At 41.6% G+C, this 18342-nt stretch overlaps 1 protein-coding gene across 2 annotated transcripts in view; it reads right to left on the reverse strand.

Moving 5' to 3' along the window:
* Positions 1–15907, reverse strand: part of Gpd2 (glycerol-3-phosphate dehydrogenase 2) — a 141958-nt gene extending 126051 nt beyond the window's left edge. For both annotated transcript variants that reach the window (XM_048345443.1, XM_048345442.1), the window contains exon 1: positions 15769–15907. The gene's annotated coding sequence lies outside the window, so the exon portion shown is untranslated. The remainder of the gene's footprint in view (positions 1–15768) is intronic.
* Positions 15908–18342: the final 2435 nt, after the last annotated feature.

Consider the following 18342-nt stretch of genomic DNA (forward strand, 5'->3'; position numbering starts at 1 on the left):
TGGAATTTGGCAAAGAAAATTTACTTCTGAGAGAAGGGTATAGGAGCCTTCCAAAAGGGTGTAAAGTGAACCTATACCCAGACACAGTGAGCCCTTCCCCATTACCTGCATGGGTCAGGCTCAGGGTTCACAGACTGGCAACTGTCTAACGCCCAACATTTAAACCAAAAGAATTGGAGAGTCTTGTTGGTGTGCTTTTAAAGACCCAGCAGCCCCACTTTAGGGCATCTACCCAAAAGATTACAAACAAGAACACACTAAAGCCACAAGCACAACAACGTTCATCGCGGCACAATTTGTTATTGCTAAACCCAGATGCCCCTCAGTAGATGAATGGATCAGGAAAATGTTTTACATATACAAAATGGAATTTTATGCCTCTGTCAGAAAGAATGACATTGCCCCATTGGTAAGGAAATAGAAGGACTTGGAAAAAATTATACTAAGTGAAGTGAGCCAGACCCAGAGAAACATGGACTCTATGGTTTCCTTCATAGGGAATAATTAGCACAGGTTTAGGCTAGTCACAGTGTTGTGCCAAGTTGCAAGACCACCCCCAAGAAGACCACCGAGATTCAGACACTCCGAAATGCAAAAGCAAGGCAAGGCTTTATTTAACGAGCTGCCAACTCGGGCCTCGTCCTACCCACCGACACAGCGGAGGTTAGGAGGGAGCCTCGAGCTGTGATTACACAGGGCTTATAAAGGCAAAGAACAAGGTTACAACAATCAGCTGTGCAAGCAAGATTAGAACACAGGTACAAATCTGATTGGCTCAGGGTTTGATTCTAAAATGGGGTTCACGTGGTGGGGCCTGACTTCAAAGTCTGGCACCTCATTAGCAGAGGATCACAAGAGCACAATAGCTATGCCCTTATGAACACATAAGATAATGCTAAGTGAAATAAACTCCATGTTATAGAAACGAGTGTTATATCACTGTTGTAATTACTTTCAACGTGCTATGTAAAACCGTAGCTTCTTTTGTTAATGATCCTCTTGTATCCCCTTCCTGTGATTGTCTCCACACTATCACTGTATCTCATCCGAGTACCCTGGACACTGTATATACTGGTATTAGAACTAGGGAAGTGAAAGGGAATATCAAAATCGAGAGACAATGGATAAAAAGACATGGGGCTGGGGATATAGCCTAGTGGCAAGAGCGCTTGCCTCGTATACATGAAGCCCTGGGTTCGATTCCCCAGTACCACATATACAGAAAATGGCCAGAAGTGGCGCTGTGACTCAAGTGGCAGAGTGCTAGCCTTGAGCAAAAAGAAGCTAGGGACAGTGCTCAGGCCCTGAGTCCAAGGCCCAGGACTGGCAAAAAAAAAAAAAAAAAAAAAAAAAAGACAAAGGACTCCAAAAGCAATACTTGCAAAACCATTTGGTGTAAACCAACTGAACACCTCATGGGGGGAGGGGGTGGGGGAGGGGAGAATGAGGGAGGAGGTAACAAATAGTACAAGAAATGTACCTATGGCCTTACATATGAAACTGTAACCCCTCTGTACATCACTTTGACAATAAAGAAGTAATTATAAAAATAAAAAAGAGCAAAGGATCTGGCAAATCTCACAGGCTTTATATCTTGGGCAGGCAATTTTCACAGACAAAAGGAAGAATGGCTTAGCAAAACAAAAATCCAGGAAAAGAACCCAGAAGAGGGCATGTAAAATTGGAGTCTTACTAAAAAATGTAATACACTTTGATTTTTTTTAAAATGAGTATTACCTACAAGCACATATTTTGTTTAAGCCTGCAAGTGACTAACTTATGATTTCTGCATGAAGAAACTCAAGTATTAAAAAAAAAAAGTGATACTAACAAGGTTCAGGTCAGATAAGAAGCTAAAGGAGAACTAACTACTACCACTGAAAGAAAGGGTAAGGAACTTGATCACTGCAAGTTCCAAGAGAAAACAATATTTAACATTAATGCTGAAGGTCCCACAGGTACAAAATGACTGTGAGTACAGATATAATGGTCTGAGTAAACTCAGCATTTTCAGAACAAGGTATTTGTTATGAACACAAACTAAAGCTCAGGGTGGTAATAGTTTAGTCCATGAAGAGAGTCTTCTTCTCCCTGGGAATAGTGAAGCCAATAATAAGACTTAGCATGACTTAAGTAGTAAAGGAAAGTGTTATTACAGGCCAAGATTAGGAGAAGTGGGAGGTAAACCAGCAAATCAACTAATCAAGCCCTTGGGGGCTGGGGAGTTAGAGATAATAAAGTAAAAGAAAGACAAGTGAAGATTTTCTGGGAATTCAGATACCACCTGTTCTTGCTCTTTTTCTGGTTCTTTCTGATGACCTGTTTCCATGGTAATTATCAAGTGTCAGTTCACTGGAGCTTGTGTCATTTAGCATGCAGACAGCATTATAATGAAGTAGTCCCACTTATATCCAACCAGTTTTGGGCTAGCCCAACTGAAGAGGAATTTGTTTCCTCTCCTCCTGTCCTCAAAGGTAAATTCAATTTGGCTGAGTAGCTAATCCTAAATGGGGGAATAATGGACAGGAATGAGCAAGGTGGAGCAAATTGCTATATATCTCATATGATTCATGAGAATTCCAAGTATCCTGGACTTTTCCCAGTAGACAAAAGACAAGGAAGGCTGTCAAACATATTTTTTTGACAAATATCATACTATGTTATGAGGCTGTTGCAAATCAACTTACATTATATTAATTCTCATAACATTCCTTGTAGGATTTCAGTGTAAAAGGGAGGTCCCTCATTTTTTATTTCTCATCTCTGAAGCAGACCTAATTGGTGAACTAGAAGGACATGAGTCTAGGAAGGAGGAATCCAGAAGACTAGACAGAAGTATGCAAATTCAAACTCCATTGGTTCCACAAAGACAAGGACAATGGACAGAAGAACATAGTACAAATAAAATACACAGTGCTAAGACAATCTGATAAACAACAGGCCACACAGCTTCTGACAAACAGAAGGCCTCTCCCACAGTATTTTGCATTACCCGCTGGTCTGACAAGAGACCCTAATGCTACTCTTTGCACTGCCTATCTTACCTAGCTGAACCCTAATCACATGATTTTTCTAGCATACCACCAAGGGAAATGTTCTTATATACTAATATTTAAGTCTAATTTAGTCAGTATGTAAAAATGAGGGCTGGGATATGGCTCTAGTGGTAAAGCACTTGCCTAGCAAGCATAAGGTGTTAAATTCAATCCTCAATACACACACACACACACACACACACACACCCCACAAACATCCTCAGCCACAGTCCCTGTCATATTCTCTATGCTCAACTATCCAACTGTATGACAGTCCCAAAGAAATGTCTAATAAGCACCTCAACCTTAACATCACCAAAACAGAACATTGATCCTACTTCTCTCTCTAATTCCTCCCTTCTCACTAATTAGCCTCCTTTTTCAAATAAAAAATACATGAGAGAAGACATCTATATGCTCTGCCATATAGAAGGCAGAAATAGTAGGATCACTGTCCAAGCCCATCCCAAGCAAAAGCACAGGACCCTATCTGAAAAACAAAGTAAAAGCAAAGAGGGCTGGGGAAGGAAAGAAGGTCAAAAACAGTATTGTACATACAGAGCAACAGGTAACCCTGAGTTCTACCTCTAATACCACCACAAATAAAGAGGAAAAAAGTGTAAGTCTTTATTTATTTTGAATCTTCTTTCTTCTAGATTATCTACATCTACCTACTTCTTTCAATAAATTGTATGTTCATATGTGCATATCTGTGTATGTGTGCTTATGTGTGCAAACACACTTGTGCCCATCCTGGGGCTTGAACTAATGGCCTGGGCACTATCCTTGGGCTTTTTTTTTCTGAAGGCTAGTCCTCTACCACCAGAACCACAGCTTCACTTCTTGCTTTTTAGTGGCTAATTGGAGATAAGAGTCTCAAGGACTTTCCTGACTAGGTTAGCTTCTAAACATTATCTTCAGATCTCAGTACCATGGGTCTCTAGGATTACAGGTGTGAGCCACAAGTGCTCAACTATTCTTTTTATGTAAAGTTATGTTTTATTATCCTTAAATAGTTGTACAAAGGAGTTACAAATCAACAAACTAGTTTATAAGTACAATGCATCTTAATCAGTGCCATCCCTTTTATTATTCTCTGGCATCCTTCCAAACGCATCCCCCTCAATTTTCTTAGTTTCATGGGATATGTATTGAATATTATGACTAAACTCTTCCCCTCCCTTCCTCTCTTCATTCCTCTATCCCACTTCCTTGACCCCCTACACACACACACACACACACACACACACACACACACACACACCTCTTTCAAGTGCCAGTTTCTTGATAATAATTTTGTTGGCAAACAGGTACAAAGATTTTATTTTAAAAAAAAAAAAAAAAAAACAGAAGAGAAGACACTGCCACCCTAGGATCAGAGATGATGTGATACACCACAAGTAAGGAATGTCAGAAACAACTTGAAGGTAGGGAGGTAAGGGAGGGAATGCTTCTTCCCCAGAGACTCAAGAGATTGTTCAACACAGTGAACTGACACAGTAAAACTGACTTCAGATCTCTGGCCTCCTGAATGATGAAACACTGTTAAGACTGATGTTTTAAACCACCAAATGTATGGTAATCTGCTACAGCAGCCCTAAGACCCTAATACAGACACCTCTCATTCTCACTCACTAACATAAAGGTTTGTTTGCCTCCTTTTTCTTCAAGTACACAAGTAACTCTAACTGGCATCTCTGCCCTTCATCTTTTTTTGCAGCTAACTCCCTATAGTCATTTAGGACTCAACCGAAATGACAATTTTTCAGAGATGCCTTCCAAAACAAGCCAAATCCATGATAACCATAAAGTTTCCATCATCTCAAGTGTCCCTTCTGTGTTTAATCCATTATTTTTTCCCTTCCCCAGAATCTATGCATTACAAGAGCAGAAAACCACTGCAGTCTACTTTGTGGAACAGGGTGTGTGTGTGTGTGTGTGTGTGTGTGTGTGTGTGTGTGTGTGTATGAAGTGATTGAAATAAACTAAAACTAATAGTATAGGTCGTGTCATGATCTTCAATGAGAAGAGAGCCAGCACAGAGAGAAAGAAAAAAAGATATGATAAGTCCTTTCATGATTGTGAGACATCCACAGACTTTCAGCTCAGGGATGCCTAGAGGTTTAGTTGAGAAAGTTGATCTGGAATCACAAGAATCAGGGATTGAGATATATCTGGTATACTAGGAAAAGTATTTGCTAAAGCTTTGCAAAAACAAAACTGTCCGGTCGAGAAGTGTAGCCAGGCATTACTGCCTCACACCTGTGATCCTAGCTACTTAGAAGGCTGAGATCTGAGGATCATGGTTCAAAGCTAGAGGGGCAGCAAACTCCTCCATGAGACTTTTAACTCCAATAAACTATTCAAAAAAGCTGGAAGCATTGCTGTAGCTCAAGTGTTAGAGCCCTTGCCTGGAGCAAAAAAAGCTCAGGGACAGAGCCCAAAGCCAGAATTCAAGACCCATGACCAGAAAGAAAGAGAGAGAGAGAGAGAGAGAGAGAGAGAAACAGACAGACAGACAGACAGACAGAGACAGAGAGAAAGAGATAGAGAGAGAGACAGAGACAGAGAGAAAGAAAGAAAGAAAGAAAGAAAGAAAGAAAGAAAGAAAGAAAGAAAGAAAGAAAGAAAGAAAGAAAGAAAGAAAGAAGAAAGAAAGGAGAGAAAGAAAGAAAGAAAGAGAGGGAGGGAGGGAGGGAGGGAGGGAGGGAGGGAGGGAGGGAGGGAGGGTGGGAAAGAAAGAAAGAAAGAAAGAGAGAGAGAGAGAGAAAGAAAGAAAGAAAGAAAGAAAGAAAGAAAGAAAGAAAAAGAGAAACAAAGAAAGAAAGAAAGAGAAAGAAAGAAAAGGAAGGAAGATATGGAGCTTTGAAGAAGGAGAATGTGTGAGAAGCATGTAGCTAGAGGGTAGAACAGAGAGGAAGAATAGTTTCAGAGCTTGAGCTTGAGTGTTTTTGTGTTGTAAATAATTTTAATGCCAGTAAGCATAGGAAATTTTCATAAAGTAGCAGAAGGGATAGGAGCTGAATAGCATGATTTCAGATAACTGTACCTCTAGGGTAAAAGTTGATGGATCAAATGGATTTAGATAAAAGAAAATGTACAAAGGAAAATATTAAAAGTCAACATCGTAAAGTTTGTAGAATGCCCCCAGCCCAGATATAAGATCTGCCCGTGGCAATGTGACTCCTCCCTAGATAGGTGGGGCATCTTCCACCTTATCCCCATGAAGGTATAAATAAAGGTCCCCCCCGGGAGACAGTCTGGAGCCGTTTTGCTGATTCCATTTTCCTTACTCCTTTGTCAGAACTTGGCCTTGTCAGCTCTGCTGTCAATAAACTCTTTTTCTCTAAGTGACTTTGTCAGTGTGGTCTTCTCGATAATTTCCTTTCAAACATGATATCTGTTCTCTCAGTATTATAAAATATAAGAATAATGTGAAGGAAACATCTTTTCAAAGACCCATGTTCCCATTGTCCCTCAAAGACAAGGGTGACAACTCCATGGAATTCGAGTCTATTTTATGAGACTTTAAGTGACCCATTTAAGACAACTCATTGAGAACCTACTAGCTAGCCTTCTTCCTTTTCACCTTCCACTTGCTGTATACAGTTAAAAACTAAGCCCTAAGGAATAACCAAGTCATAAAACAGGAAGAACCAGGAAGAAAGGAAGGAAGGAAGGAAGAAGTCTTACTCCAACCAAGACTATGACAGAAGCTAGAAATAAATCTGTCAACCAGGCACCGTAGCAATACTAGTAATCTCAGAACTCGAAAAGCAAAAAGGTCATGAGTTTGAGGCTAGTTTGAACTACATAATGAATTCCAGGCTTGACTGGTTACATATGAAATGAAACTCTTTCTCAAAAAATGGAAAGTAAAAACCATATTCAGTGGAAGTTATTTTTTCAAGAAAAAGGAATGAAGGAGAGAGAGACAGAAGGAGGGGAGAAAGAGGAAAGGAATAGAAGAAAGAACTTGAGAGAAGAAAAGAGAAAAAGAATAGGGGGGAGAGGAGGAGAGAGAAAAAAGAAACTTTGTGTTTGAGCTTAGTTCTATTTTTGAGTAGTTTAGTCTACCCTGACCACTAACAATCATCTTCTGATAAAGAAATACACAGAAAGATAAAAGCTTGGGCAACCTCAGGGGAAAAAATATCTCTCTAATCACTTCTGATATCTGACAGACAGGTAGAAAGAGGATAATAGTAACGGAAAAGAACCAGAACATAGGTGCAATACCATGTGCAGGTATGTTTCACCAAATCTTTTCTCCACCACCATTCTAACATAATGGCTTTGGTAGAAAAGTAAGCAGTTCACACCAATGACACCAATGGGAACTGTCCCAACCCCAGAGGTTAGCCAGAGGCCTCATTTACATCTCATGCCTGCAACTCTCCTCCTAAAGTGTCACTTTATTAGGTAAAACAATTCCAAGGTTTGGAAATGTCCTTCTGTTATGCACATATCCTTAAGCAGGCTCTTTAAACTCTATTGTTAAAGTGCCCAAAACTGGGGGATCTGTGATTGCTTAGTCAGGTTGCCTGCCATCAGTTTCCTTTAGGGCTGTGTACTATTGTTTTATGATCACTCCTGCTTAAAATCTAGCATTTACGTGAATTTATTTACTCTGTTTAAGATGCTGTCATGTGCCCACAGTTAAATGATTTCTTCAAGGAGATTAATTAAGCTTTTGCCATTTGTCTCCTCTGACACTTCATCCTGGTCTACCTAAATGGTCCAGGAAGTTTTGTTCCCTTACAATCCAGACTTTTGTTGGATAAAGGTGGGAAGATAATTTATCAATCACCTTATAGTAACTGACTTTCTAAATTCTTTCTAAAGAGATTGCCATGGATGGGTGGGTGGGTGGAGAAGGAAGGAGAAATAAGGGAACCCAAGCAAGGGGCAAGGTTGGATACATTGGATATTGATAACTTCCTTCGTAGTATATTCCTCCACAGATTTTCTCCCAAGATTGCTTTGATAGTGTTCCTCTGCCATTATTTTCCTCTTCCCAAATGGCCTTTAAAAACTCTTGGTAAGTATGACATGTGTATAGAGAGGAAAGGGAGGCCACAAAAGAGAAAGACCTTAAGAGTGTCCAGTCACAGTGATTGGAATATATCTGCCTGCTTTCAAATCACAACCTACCCAAACCTGTCCTTTATTTCTTGAACAACTAAGGGATGAGTAACTTTGTAGGGATCATGCATTCAAGGACTTGCAGGTAACTCACACATGCAAGACACATGAGTTAGGTACATGAGTTTTAAGCAACAAGTAGTCATATCTAGACTCTGGTATGCACAATCTTCTGCAGGAAAGGAAACAATGAAAAAATTTCAACTACTTACAGTACATAGGACCATATTCCAAGACATATGAGCTGAGCATGTGGCTCAAGTGGTAGAGCACCTGAGTAGCAAGCACTAGGCCCTGAGTTCAAATCCTAGTTGAATTTAGCAAATGTACAAAACATTTCTCATTGGGGTAAGGAGGGAAAGCCTTATTAAACTGGAAGCTAGTATTCAGGGATTTAGAAAGAGTGAAGTAGAAGAAAGGACATTAGCATAGAGTAGATGTTAGAATAAGGGAGACTTAAGGAACTGCAATTCCTCTGGTTGGGCTACATTCCAGAGAATATGAGGGCAGAACCTTGGTAGAGACTGGAAACCCTATGAATTCCAAGGCCCAAAGGGGAAAATGACCCCAGGAAGGGTGGAGCAGAGCAGGTCATGATCAAAGAGATTTGACATTATTTCAATGAAACAAAACATCCTCTATTTACTCACGGCAATTCAAAGGAAAAGATTCTGAGAACCTAGTGCTCTGAACTGTATTATTTTAATCACTTTTGAAATTGTGTACAGAAGCTTATTGTGTTGTACCAACATAAAAATGACATACAATCTTGGTAAAAAAATTTTCCAAAAATGTTTACATTGACTATAAACTTTTCTTCTTATACATATCAACATTTAAACTTCTCACCTGACTTTGTAGTCACCAGAAAATATGAGGTGGTTATGAAAATTTTCTAAATGTATCACATCATTGTCACCATGTTTTCTCAGACATCACCTCATTTACTTACCAGTAGCAGCTGCTAAAACCTCATTGTAGAAAATAACATCTTCCAAGATCTGTTTTCCACCCATACTAAAACCTACAATAGGGAACTTGGAACGTGGCTTAGTGGTAGAGTGCTTGCCTAGCATGCATGAAGCCCAGGGTTCAATTCCTCAGTACCACATACTCAGAAAAGGCCAGAAGTGGCACTGTGGCTCAAATGGTAGAGTGCTAGCCTTCAGCAAAAAGAAGCTTGGAAACAGTGCCCAGACTCTGAGTCCAACCCCCAGGACTGGCAAAAAGCAAACAAACAAAAAAAACTACAGTAGGCCAGGAGCCAGTGGCTGATACATAAAATCTTAACTATTCAGGAAGCTGAAACCAGCAGAATTGCAGTTCAAAGCCAGCCTAAGCAGAAAAGTCCCATAAACTCCATCTGCAAAATAACCAGCACAAAGCCAGGCTGGCAGTGTGACTCAAGTATTAGCAAAGTCAAGCAAATGTGAAGCCTTGAGTTCAAACCACTGTACTCAGAAGAAAGAAAAAACTCACATAGGAGGACAGAGAGGCGAGATCAAATAGAAGATTGCACAGAAGACATCACTATTTGAAGAACATAACTTGAAAAAAATGAGTCATTGTTCAAAATTTATCCATTCAGTTACAGTATCTCATTGTCCAAAAAAATAAACTAGTAGTTATGCACCCAAATAATATCTCAATATTTTGATAATACATATGTAAAGGGAATCTTCTGCTCACAACACTTCTGACACAAAATGTGTGGCCTTTTTCCATCAGCATTGCTCTACTTCTCTGAGGATATCATGTAAGAGTAGTAGAATCTAGTTCACAATTTGACACTACCCATGTTAGCACAGGTCCCACAGGTCAAGGGTCCAGTTGGTTACCACCTCCTTCCCACCCCCTTCAGATAGCAGTCATAAGCGCTAGCTTTTCATGTTACCCATGCTTCTGTTTGAATTGGCCACACATCCAAGGTTCCTGAAAGCTGTTCAGGGTCAATAATTTTCTAGTAATAATTCACAGAACTCAATGAAACATTTTTTCATGTGTTTCATGTGTTTATCCCCATACTGGGGCTTTAACTCTGAATCGAGGTGCTATCCTTAATTTTTTCACTGAAAGCTAGCACTCTATCACTTGAAGCCACAGTTCTTCTTTCTTGGATTTGGGTGGTTAACTGGAGATAAGAGTCCCACAGACTGTCCTACCAGGGATATTCTCTAAACCATATCCTTGGATCTTGGCCTCCAGAGTAGCTAGGATTACAGATGTGAATCACCTAGACAGGCATCAAGGAAACATTCTATTTCCTTTCACGAGCTCACTACAAAGGATTAGTGTAAAGGAAACAAACATCAAGATGAAGAGATGTTCTGGGCAGGGTGGGACACTGCTCCAAAGCTTTCTTTTCTCAGCTCCTATATTCTTTGAACAACTACACTGAGGCTTCTCCAAACCTCAATTCTGAGTTTTTCTGTAACCAAGACTATTAAAGCACTAGCCAGTGCAATCTATACCTCCCCCTACCCTCCACAGAAAAATTCTCATCACACCAGAGGGGCCTTAGGCAATCAGTTTCCATCACAGAAGCCCACCACAATCTCCTGGAATCTTATTAGTGTACAAAAAGATACTCATCACTCCAGAAAGCTCAAGGGCCCTTAGACACTCTTGTGTCAGGAACAGAGATGAACCAATATTTATTATATCATAATATGTCACAATGAAGTTTTAAATGAAAGAGACTTAGAATTCCCTTTAGCATATTGTTTCCTTTGATTACAGTGAACTGATCTAACAGAACCAGTGGCTGAGCTTACCAAATAAGAATCCATGTTTTGGTATACAAATGCCAACACAAAAGCCTCCACTTAGAAATTGGAAACAGGGGGATGGGAATGTGGCAGAGTGGTAGAGTGCTTGCCTAGCATGCATGAAGCCCTGGTTTCAATTCCTCAGTACCACATAATAAGAAAAAGCCAGAAATGGCACTATGGCTCAAGTGGTAGAGTACCAGCCTTGAGCAAAAGAAGCTCAGGGACAGTGCCCAGGCCCTGACTTCAAGCCCAAGAACTGGCAAAAAAAAAAAGAAGAAGAAGAAAGAAATTGAAAACAGAAGAAGAAACATTGACTAAGAAGATTTGTACTAGTAATCAATGTAACTTATGTCACTGTAACCTTCTTGTAAAACAATTTTTAATAATTACAACTACAATTTTAGTAACACAAACAAAATAGAAAACAAAGATAATATACCCAATCAAAGAAGCAGAAAAAGTCTTTAAGGAAAAGCTGGTCACCAGTGGCATACACCTGGAATCCTAACTAGTCCAGAGGTTGAGATCTAAAGACCACAGTTTGAAACCAGCCCTGGCAGACAAATCCAAGAGATTCTTACTTCTAAGCAGCTAAAAAAGCAGAAATGGAGTTGTGACTCAAATAGTAAAGCACTTACCTTGCGCAAGAGAGCTCAAAGTCCTGAATTTAAGCCTCAGTATCAGTACAATAAATCAATCAATAACATAAATCATATTCATGTCAGAACACAAGTTAGAATTGTAGACTAACTGGCCACATTCACTGTCTTAACAACCCTGGGTATTCAAACCATCACAAGCTCATGCTTTCCTTTTCTTCATTGATTTGGAAATCAATCCTTGGGTCTATATTACAGGAAGTGGTCTAATCTAAAGTTGTTAGAAATGTCCTGGACAGGATGTAAGATATCACAAGTAATGTACACACTGCCCTACTATGTAACTGTACCCTTTTTGCACAACACCTTCTCAAAAAAAAACAACAACTTTTCTCTAATTAATAAATAAATTACAAAAAAAAAAAGAAAGAAAGAAAGAAAGAAATGTCCTGGCTTGCAGCCACCATAGCCCTTGGCTTTATCACTGGGACTAGACTCCAGTCATCAGTCTCTCATGCCTGTTTGTTACTCATGTCAACAATTGTAAAACAAGTTTTCTCTTCTGGTGACATACCACCTACAGTTTTCTTCTTACTTCAAAGGTAATAAGACATAAAGGAATTCTCCAAGAATTTTGATAAGCAATTAAAACCTACAACTATAATACTTTCTTTAGTCTCATTCAGTCCTTCCCCATCTTTCAAAATAGCAATCCTGAACATAGTTGTAGAGAGCTGCAACTCTGATAACCAGTAATTTTCCCCCTGATAGTTCAGACAGAAAATGTACACTACTGATAAAATAGGACAGAGTGAAAGGCAGGCCATTTGGTACAATTTTAGGAAAGTGTGCTATAAGTGACATGAATGAGATATTAAGATTTTTAAGCAGAAATCTTACCCTTTACTCATGAGAGACATGGTAGAAATTATTCATTCATGCACATACAGAATTGTAGTAACAAGTTTCTTAGTTTTCCACAGAAAAAGAAATTTTTGAAAACACATGATTGCATTTGCTTTCACATTCATTGACGTAAAAATAGCAAACATTCTCTTTTAAGGGGATAATTTTTTTTTTGAAACAGGGTCTCCCTATGCAATATCAAATTGATAATCCTCCTTCCTCAGATTCCCAAAGTTGGTATTTTAATCATATACCAAAGTATTAAATGGTGAACACTGGCGAAACTATGATCTTTTGCTGTAACTGGTAGGCCACTGCCATTCTGCTACTGAAATAATATTATTTTCACGAAGCCACCATCTCCAAGTACTTGAGTCTATTTTAACCTCTCTCTCTTCCATAATTACAGCCAACATCCTGTTTCACAAGACATTACATCGGTTAGTATCCAGTTGTTTCATCTCTACAATCATATGTAGGACAGAGATCCATTCTGAGAAAGCCTTCATTAAGAGATCCATTGTGGAGATATCAGAGTGTACTTACACAAGCTAAGATGGCTTCCACCTCACTAGATAATATAATTATGCACAAACATCTTCATATATATGGTGCACTGTAGATCAAGATGACATTGTATGGCACATGACATGTTGTATCTTGTTAAACTAATCAACTCAAAAGACGGTAACTATTTTTTTTACCTAACACTAATTACTATATAATGATACACAGGGCTATAGAAACTCCATTTGAGAAGCCAATGTAAGCCAGGACCTGGTGTAATCTTGTTTGCAAGATTACATTCTTGTAATTTTACTTAGGAAGCTGAAGTCTGAGGATCACAGTTCAAATGTAGCCTAGGCAGAATAGTCAATGAAACTTCCCATTAATCAGCAGAAATCTTACAGCAAAGCTGGGAATCAATGGCACTCACTTTTAATCCTGATAAGGCTGATATCTGAGGGTCATGGTTCAAAACCAGCCTACTGGGGAAATGAGACTCATATTTCCAATTCACAACCAAAAACGCCAGAAGTAGAGCTGTGGCTCAAGTGATAGAGTGCTAGCTTTGAGAACAAAAGCTCAAGAGCAGTGTCCAGACCCTAATCCAAGCCTCATGACCAGCACACACATACACACGCGCACACATGCACATGCACATGCACACACATGCACACACATGCACACACACACACACACACTCCAGTATTGGAGGTATGGCTCAAGTTGTAGAGCACCAACCTTAAGTGAAAAAGTCAAGGAAGTGCTTAAGGCCCCAAATTTAAGCTCTATTATAAAGCAAAAAAACAAACAAAAAGAACAAGAAAATAAACAAACAGTGTAACAAATAGATGATTTTGAGTGCTTTCTGAAGAGTTTTGTTTCTGTACTTAGGTCAGTCCTGTGAGTCCAGATATTGATAACAAAGATAAGTTTTGAGAAACTCTAAATAAAAAAAACATCAAATTCCAAAAATAAATAGGAGGAGTTAAATAATAATCTGGAAAATGTTTCCTTTTTCTAATAATTGTAACCCTCTTCTATCCCATCACCTCCTCTTTCTGCCCACCCCCGTACCAAACTATATGGTGTAAAAGGAAAGGATAATTCATTCACAACATCGTAATAGATAAATTAACTTTTGTCTTATATTATTAGATATACTTTACACATAAAGCAATCAAGGCTTAATGAGTTTAAACACATTACTAAAGCCAAAGTCTAAGTTGTTTTTAGACTCAGGTAAAAACCTCTTAAAGAGAAGGGGGGAAAAAGAGGGAGGGTATGAAGGAGAGAGGGAGGGAGGAAAGAAGAGAAGGAAAGGGAGGGTTTAAGCTAGACACCATTAAATAGTGTTAAATAGAGCAAGAAGCTCTCTTTCACAAACCTGACATTCCTGAGATGGACGACAGAAAACAAATAACCAAACAAACTGTAACTTTGACGACATAATGATTTATACATAATGATAATCAATTTTTATAAGATTAAATAGTTACAAAAACTAAATAGAGGTGTTAAGACTCATTGAAAACTAGTAACACGTGTCCCTCTTATTAATTAATTACTAAAGTAAGCAACTAAATCTTTTATCAAACCTGGGAGTGGGAAAAGGAAGCAAAACTCCTCCACTGCTTAGAACTTCTTTTTAAAGTAACTATGTGAGTTACTGATCCGAATGCTCAGCTCCAACCCTCCCAACCATTATTCATGGAGGTAGAACTGTTACTTTGCAGAGCTGGGTTTTTAAAATGAAGGGAGTGTGCTAACTTGACATCACGCCCCTAGCATGAGAAAGGCAAGCAAGTTTCAACATCCACGCGGTAAGGTTTCCACAGGCTGCTCGTGGTAGCCACTGGCTCTAGCTCTCATGTGATACCCACATGAGCTGTGGGATTCCAACACGAGAATGGCCAGTAGCTACCCAGAAGTCCCAGTGTGCCCTCAGACATGACCCTCCACAGTCCAGAAAGTCACTCCACAACCCTTAAATTTGGAACGTATGCAAAACCCTGTTTCAAGGGTGAAGACTGTGTACTTAACCAACTTCCTTCCCTCACCTATTTGCATAAATAGACTAGATTAGCGGTTGGCTGTTTCTATGGCTTCCCATGAGGTTTGGCATGTGCTGTGTGATTGGGGTTGCCCCGTCACCGAGCCCTTATGAGAATAGGTGTTTGGAAGTTCCTTTGGGGCTGTTGGAGAGGACGGCTGCAAGGGAGACCTCTCCTGCACAAGGTAGGAGATGTCCCCACACACAGCTGCTAAGAATGGCTCGTAGCACCTTCGGGCCAAAGCACTCTGCAAGTCTATTTTTGCTGAGAGAAGTTACTAGCTGGAGAACCGAGGCCGTCCGAAACGCAGAGTACCTCTCCCGGCGCTGGCTCGCACCGTCACACCCCACCGAGTTTCTCAAAGAATCCTCAGTTTCCTTCCAGAATGGTCCCACCCGTGGCTCGCTCGCGAAGATCCTTCACACCACACGAGCCACATGCTCACGCTAAAAAGTTTGCATCCATTCTCACTGGCGTCCACTTTTCGAAATCTGAATCAAATGGATTTCGCTCTACTTCCCACCAGATTGTAACGCTAAACCCTCAACAAGAACTTGTTCATCTTTGGCTGGAGGGGGGGGAACAAACAAACAAACAAAATGCCCCATTTTCCCGCCACCAACATCTCGGCAATCCCCTAGTCCTACCGATCGCGGGGGTCAGGAAGGGACCCACCTGCTCCCCAGCCCCCCCATCCAGGCCCCCAGGGGCGGAAACGTGGGGTGGGAGAGGGGGATCTTCAGCAAGCACACACCTGAGATCAGTCCTCACGCGCGAAAGGACCGCGGCAGGAGCCCCAGTTTCCTCCAGCCAGGGCGCAGTGGCCTCCCCTCTCCGGAATCAGAGACTCGGCCTGGGGCTCGCGGCGAGGCGAGCCGGGATGTCACCCGGGTCAGGCGGGGCCAGTGTAACCCGACACGCCTGGCGCGGCGCGCCCGCCCCCCGGGCGACTTCCTCCTCCTCCCCCCCCCCCCACGCCAGTCCCTCCCTTCTTCCCTCCCTCCCTCCTGGGGCTAGATCTGCAGGCCCGGCTGCCGTGTCCCGCCCGGAGACCTAGGGCCTTGTCTGGCTCTACTTGCCGGGCTGGGCACGCGGACGCGGAAGTGGAGACGGGAATTGGGGCACGGGGTAGGGTTAAGGGGATGTTGAAGATGAGGGTGGGGGCCATAGCCACGGTGCGGCGGACAAGTGAGCGAGGCATGGCCCACCCCGGAAACCTAACTACGCGGAGACGCGGCAACACTGGTCCCGCCGCGCAGGGCCGCGCCTAGGCCTGCGTCCCAGGCTGCGATTCTGGTGCTGCGCCCCGGACTCCAGATCCTCGCCCCGCCCGCCTGGTCAGTTGGCTAGCAGATGGGAAAGCCCGGGCTGAGCTAGGCGGGGGAAACCGGGACAGAGGTGTCCGATTTCCGGCGTCCTCCCCCTGCGGGCTGCCCACGCCATCGGCCCGGGAGACCAAGAAGACACTCTCCACCTTCGTGCTGGTAACCCGGGCTTACCTGATTTTTCGTCGCCCTGCCGCCGATCTGGCTTTCGCTACTCCGCACCTCTAGGAAGGCAGGCGTCCCTAGGCCTAGAAACGCTTCTAGGAGCGGGCTGTACCCCCTGGGAGCAGGCCTGCGGAGCCCAAAACCTTCACCCAGGCTCCCCACCACACCCCTCGCGCGCTCCCTAGGCGCGCCAGGCCTCCTGACCCACGGACTTGAATTTCAGCCCGGGACCCGCTGAGAACAAGAAGCCTAGTCACCAGGAGTTGGGATGCTGAGCATGGACTCCTGGGGCCCAGCCTCCTACAGGTGGGGGGAGGTAGAAAGCCCCAACAGCAGAACAGCAGGCTTTCCCCTCTCACATCCCCCCAAACCGACCCTGCCCACTGAGCATGCCCAGCTCACTTGGAACTACACGGGGGCAAAGCAAGCCCTAGGGGATCCAAGAAAGACACAGATGGAGTTCTACTGAACCCCACATCTTTAAGACTTTTTTTTTCTTGGTAATACTAGTAGTACTGCCAATGTATAGGAAATTATATAGGGAATGGTCCGGACGACGTTCAGAATAAGACAGCCAAAAGAATTGGAAGGAAAACCAAAATAATTTGAAAATGTTATTTATTAAGTAGTTTTTGAATGTTCCTAAACATTACAGAATTTCTGTACTTGACCCATAGGAATGTGTTCATGAACTCTCAAATTATAATTTATAGGGCCTAAGTACTGTCTGTCCAGTGGAACACTGATTCTCAGCCTTGGGCCCAAGTTAAAGTGAGCTGCTAGAATGATCAATGCCATATTTCCATCCCTACATTCCCGGAATGAATCTGGTATTGTGATCTGGAAAATTTTATATAATGACACATAGAATAATAAGCTGTGACTCTCCCAGTATGGACACGGGATCCTTGAGCCCACTGGGGGCTCATCATGAGCATCATCTCCTAGATGCAAATTCTCCTGTGCACTCCAGACTACTCACTCATCAACTAGAGTTGAAACTCCCAGCGTGAATAAACCCTTAAGATGATTCTGTTATGTACAAGTTTGAAAACCACTGTTAAAATTCCTCTAGGTTTATCAGTTTGACCAATAAAAAAACATGAAAAAAATTCCTCTAGGTGTTTTAGTGGAGAAGAACCCTTGTAATAGACACTACTTTTTTTTTTTAACCACAAACATTTACCTAACAGTTTGGTTTGTTTCTCCAAAAAGAAATAATCTGGTTGAATCAGGTGCCAGTCCTATATTTGTTTAATTCTCTGGGACAGTCAGTTCTTAGGAAACGGGGACCATCTGTCATTCACCTTTGACTCTGGTGCCTATAAGAGATGTTTGTTTGTTGCCTTGATATCAGGGCTTAGGTGAACAATTCATGTCAGGACTTACTTGTCTGCTATTTACTTTTCATCAGTAAGTCATGGCCTTCTCTCACATTCTTGTGCTGACTTGGACATGAGAGGAGGTAGAGGAAAATCAAAAGCACTGGACATTGTCTTACTTGACAAAGTTGGATCCCAAAGTAACAAAAGAAAGCACAACAGCAAACATCCAAAAGGACTCAGGAATACCACACCTGAACAGCTCATCATTTACTCTGAATCTCTTTCCCAAAACCACTTGTCTCTGCTCTGTCCTTACCCACATTCTGTATACACATCTCATCTCAATGTATTGTCCTGCATAAAATGAAGAGGAAATTGTTATATAGGAGCTACTTTCCTAGATAAAATATTGCTGACTTGTAATTACTCAGCAAAACTTACTGTGATCCCATACTGTTAGTATTCCCCCACCTCAAGTCCTCAACCCTCCCATTAGCCCCCAGCTCTACCCAT

The sequence above is a fragment of the Perognathus longimembris genome, chromosome 4 (genome assembly GCF_023159225.1).
Source record: "Perognathus longimembris pacificus isolate PPM17 chromosome 4, ASM2315922v1, whole genome shotgun sequence".
NCBI classification, from domain to species: domain Eukaryota; kingdom Metazoa; phylum Chordata; class Mammalia; order Rodentia; family Heteromyidae; genus Perognathus; species Perognathus longimembris.